We start from the raw sequence: 5,623 nt of genomic DNA on the forward strand, positions 1-5,623 counted from the left end.
GTATATTTAAATTTTCATTGAATTTTTAAATGTTGACTTTCTTAGCAAATTGATCTTTCAGTATACATTTTGAAAAAAAACTATATATATACTACAATGTTTTATATCCCTATTTAATACCACAAAACAAAAGCTAAGCAGAAAAGAATCCCCAGTAACTTACTCTGACTTCATTATTTTTGCTTTTGTCTTTCTGTTATTAAAACTTTAAGCATAAAACATATATTTATTTCTATATCCTATCCAGGGCAATGCATATTGAGGTTGAGGTGAAGACAGTTAGGCTGATGCGGGAAACTTGGGGTGCGAATTTACTTTCAGACAGCTTCCTCACTAGTTCCTAGGGACTGAGTAATTGAGTTGCTGTGAGGAAATGGGGCATTAATATCACAAAGGAAGCCCTCCAGTTCAAATGGATCTAATGCCTATGTAAAGACATAAGTGTCTACAAGCCTGTTCCTCAGGCCCTGAGGCAATAAAGACATTTAAGATTTGAAGGAAAGACACTTTGATATTCTCTCTACATTATCTGACTGGATAATTTAGAAAATACAGTTTCAATGAAATGAAGTGAGTTCAAATAGATTGGAAACTATCCCAGATAAAGTAGATAAGCTTGGGGAAAATAACTTATTTGCAAGCTAACAAATGAAGTACTTCATTTATTTGGTTTAGTAGCTTTCTATAAATTCAGGGACAATAATGCATATATTCTTGTCAGGGCTAACAAATTAAAACTTTTATGTTTGAGAACTCTGCAGTTAATAAAAACATATTTTAATGTTACTTCTACCACATGGTATTTCTTAAAAACCTTGAGATACAGAAGAAATGCTTTGGCTTTCTTTATGAATATGCTATTTTCTCATTTTGAGAGTTAAAATTACAACCTGATGCTTAGAAGATATTAAAACATATTTTCAAATGTGTTAATGTTGGAGTCATAATAAATTTACCCTTTATTTTAGAAGTTGTGGTAGTATTCCATTTAGGGTCTCAGAAAACTATAGAAAAATAATAGTTACGAATAATTTTATCAGTTTGCCAATCTCAACATATCTTCATGCATCTGTATACAACTATTTACTATAAGACTTAGTCCATTTGCCCATCCAAAAAAAAATCTCTGTTTTAAGCATTTACTCGTTTCCAGAACAGTGGCTAGCCAGTTATCTGCTCTGTAAAGATGTGAAAACATTCTTAAAATTTTAAAAATTTTGTATTTTCTAAACTAGTCATTTTATATATCTCGGTTTTAATTTTTAAATTTTTATCTCAGTTAGTATTTTTCAGAAGTCATTTTACAATTGGATTTCTTATAAGGTAGTCTTTTCTAGTGCTGTATCTCTTGAATATGCTCAATTTTGGCATTTAAACTTCAATTCTTGGCCAAATAAACTAGTAAATGGGATTATTAGATGTAAATATATTAGAGTGAGAATTTGATTCAAACTCAGGAATCTAGAAAAACTGAAGTGTCCCATATTTACACATGCCCTTAAAGGGGTAGGAAATGTAAAATTTTTGGTTCTGTAAATTTCCCATTGTGGAATGAAAGGAAAGAAGAGAAAGCAGAAGAATGAAAAGAGATTCTGCATGATAAATTATCCAAGACAAGGGTTTCTCATTGTTTTTAACTTATAACCTACTTAAGGAAACTTCTTAATCTTCCTCATTCTTGATATTTTAATATCACAGATATTCTAATGTATCACAGATATATTATACACACACACATATGTATGTATATTTACGTAATGTGAACTTTCAGAAAAATAATTTTTTACATAAAAATCTGTTCTCTCAAGGTAGCCAGTTCTTCCCTGAGACTGGTACCATCTTCAGTTGGAAGACATGTTTTAGAATACTTCTCTAAAGACTTCTTTGCAATTAGTGTCACTTTTGATAGATTTACCATTTTGAGATCACCTCAGGTAAACAACTACAGATAAGGGCTGGGGATTTAGCTCAGTGGTTCCGGTGCCTGCCTGGCAAGCGCAAGGTCCCGAGTTTGATCCCCATAAAAGAGGAGAGAGTCTCTCTTTTTGAGGAATTTATTATTCCAGAGGTGATGCTGCTGCATTAATCAAGACAAAGTATAATCCTTACAAGAGCAGAGTAAGGTCGTGCAGAAAATATTGAACAAATAAGTGGCAGAAGAGGTTCTTTTTCAGGTCGAAATGTGAAAATCTGATCAAAGCTATTGATGATTGGATTCCTCAGAACAAGAAAAAATGTCAAAGACAATGGATTGGTAATGAAGAAGTAGGATAGAACATTACACAGCAAGAATTTAAGAATTGGGCTGGGGATTTAGCTCAGTGGCACCGCAACTGCCTTGTAAGTGCAAGGTCCTGAGTTCGATCCCCAGTAACAAAAAAAAAATAAAAAAATAAATTAAGAGCTGTGAAAAGAGAAGTTGTTACGTGGAGTAGGTATCTGATTGATGATTAACATTAAGTGATAAGCAGTGATTTTCATTTAATGTCAAATGTAATAATCTAGGCCTAAGAAAATGGGCAATGATAAATTTTTCTTGGGTTTTGGCTAGATTAGAAATTGCTTCTGGAGGAAATAATTATAGTAATAGCAAATAGACTTTAGATCAGCCTAAGCATGTGTAGTAAGACAAGAATTGGTAAAAGGAAAAAACATACAAAGAAATAATTATGCAGCAGAGAAGAAACATGCTCCTACATAAACTATCAGATCAATGGCTGTGGCAGATATATAAAATTCTTAAATGTATTATCAGTTGTAACTAAAAAGAAAAACATATTTCAACTCTTAATAAGCATAAGCTTAAAATTAATTTGATTAAAAAATTCAATTGTAATCTTAATTCAGGAGAATTTTAACTAATTCTTTCAAACTTCTTAAATTTTTATCCATATTCTATTTGTTGTTTCTTAGTCTCCCTGGAGTGATACAAATTCACATTCTTAGTTTTTCAGATTTATTTCAGTTTTTACTTTGATTCCTTGTGAATGAAATTTAGAATAACATTAATTATGTTGTTCGGTTTGGTTCATCAATTATTAATTTGTAAAATAAGGAATTCTGTTATTAAAAAAATAAGTTAATAAAGTATATGAGAAAATCTAGTTTTTTAAAATTTAAAATATTCAATATATAAGGATAATATAATAATCACAGTAATTATGAATATTTTATAATTTTAGGCTGTACTTAATATACACTACCTCAGTCAATCCTAGAATATCCATAAGAGTAAGAACCATAATCATTAGATATCCTTCTTTTAGAATTGAGGAGACTGACTTACAGATACCAGTTGACTTGTCCAAGGACAGCTAGTGCAAAAATGGAAGAAACCAGGAAGGAACGGACCCATTCTGTCTGGATTCTAAGAACACATATTTAAGCACTGTATGAGAGTTCTCCTCTGTGTAGTAGGAAATAAAATTTTCATAAAAATTGTAATATTTGAGAGAACGATATTTTTAAGTAAAAATATGATAGCACTTCCTACCTGTGAAAATTTACTTCCTTCCAATTCTGATAGGATGAATCTAAACTGCTGAAATGGTGAAGAAAGTCTTTAGGATTCCAGTCCCACCTATTTCTTTAATAAATCCATTTCTTCCCTTCTCTTGTAGGTCTCACCATAGAAATACTGAACTATCTTTTATTCCTTAAATCTGTCATGCTCTTTCTTACACTCCTAAAGCCTGACATATGTTTCTCCTGGATATCATCTGCCTGCATATTTCTGACCATTTTTAACACTCAATCCTATTCTGCATTATATGAGTCAGCTTTCCTCTTCTTGGGATACAACACCCACAACTTAGGAGAAGTTTAATTTGGCTCACAATTTAGAGCATTCAGTGCATGGTCAGCTGGCACAAGGGCAGAAACATCATGGGTAAATGGCATGGCAGAGGAAAGCTGCTACTTACCCCATGGCAGCCAGGAAACAGACAGAAAAAAGTAGAAAGCAGCCAGGGACGAGAATCAAGAATATGCATGCCGAGGTCACAACCTCAGTGACCCATGTCCTTCTAGGCCCCACCTGCTAGCAGACATTCAACTATGAACTCATGAATGGATGAATGCACTGATGAGCACAGCACCCCCATGAGCCAATCTACTTTCAGAACCCCAACTGCTGAACACTTGAGTGTTCTGGGAGACATTTAGACCACTCATCTAAAATCATCCTAGACAGGCCCCCTCCAAATCATAGCTAATTTCTTACTCCTATGATTCCTCTTAAATTATTTCTAGTGAATGATACCCTCGGTAGATATTGTTATGTCAGAACATCTTAATGAGTACTTCTGAAACTAGCTGCACAAAATTTTGGTTTATAGCCTCATCATCTACAATACTGCCTGGGCACATTGTTGGAACTAAGACAATATTTCTTGCATTGAATAACAATTTTGAAAATATTTATTGGTCTTTTAAAAATGGAATAGTGTACTTAAATTTACTGATTTATTTTTGATTTAGATCACTACTGTTTCTTCTGAAAGATAATATGAAAATTTTCAAAGCATTTGATATAAAAGTGTCTAGTAAAAATTTTGAAGTGAAAAAAATTGTACCTGACCTTTCTCCACTCTATGACAAACACAGTTTTATCAATTACCAATTGCTTCTCAGCCTTTTGGCTAAGATCAAGTGTAGTTTTATTAGTTACCTTATAGTGGCATATCCTTTCTAATTTGCAGATTTCAGAATCTTTTAGTTTCTTTATATATGGTCTTGATGAGTCCATCTGACTTGATGTCCCTTGACAATCAGATGCAGACACCATCTCTGCAAGAACCCATCACTCAGTCTCACTAGAAACAATACTCCAAGGGAACCTCTGGTGAAGAGATGTCTGATATTTATTAAGCATATGACTTATGCCAGATCCAGTGCTGGGAAATTTCTATGTGAGATAATAAAGCACTGCCAGAGCACAATCTTTGATTAAATAGTCTAAGGTGGTGGATCCATTATTTCTCAGCCACGTGTTCTTAGACGAGTTATTTATTCCATCATGACTCAGTTTTCTCATGGGAAAAAATAATTGGATACACTTCATAAAATTGTGATTATTATATAATAGCATTTTGACAAGTACATTTGTAATGAAGCCATGATATACATCAGGGGCAGCCATCATCCTTGTCATCACCATCATCATCAACATCATCACCTTAACCATTTTTCCATTGCTGGGACAAAATATCAAACACCCAATAACTTTGAAAAAGAGAGGTTTATGGTTTTTGGAGGGTTTAGTCCATGGTCAGCTGGCTTCTAAAGCAAAAAGGCTATTGTAGAAGAGCGTGGGTGGGGCAAATATGTTAACCCCGTGAAAGGCAGGAAGCAGAGGGAGAAGAGAGGAGCCAGGCACAACACTCCACTTTTCCTGGAAACACCCTCTGGCCCACTTCCAACCAGGCCCCACATCCTAACAGCACCTTCCGCTACTGAGCTCCTGGACTTATGAATCCACTGTTGAGGGTAGTACCCCCACTATCCAATCACCTTCCATACCAATAAGAATTTTGAGAGACATTTTAGATCTAAGCCATAACAATCCTATTCCACCATCATCATCATAACTATTTTCTCTGATCCTCATGTCTTGTGAGTTTTG

The 5,623-nt window shown here is 33.9% G+C and overlaps 1 pseudogene; it reads left to right on the plus strand.

The window, feature by feature from the left end:
• The first annotated feature begins 4,620 nt into the window (after positions 1-4,620).
• LOC147825916 (U2 spliceosomal RNA) lies at positions 4,621-4,789 on the plus strand (annotated as a pseudogene).
• The last annotated feature ends 834 nt before the right edge of the window (positions 4,790-5,623 follow it).

The sequence above is a fragment of the Heterocephalus glaber genome, unplaced genomic scaffold (genome assembly GCF_053883595.1).
Source record: "Heterocephalus glaber isolate CG9 unplaced genomic scaffold, H.glaber_assembly_v1.0 deba00001481, whole genome shotgun sequence".
NCBI classification, from domain to species: Eukaryota; Metazoa; Chordata; class Mammalia; order Rodentia; family Bathyergidae; genus Heterocephalus; species Heterocephalus glaber.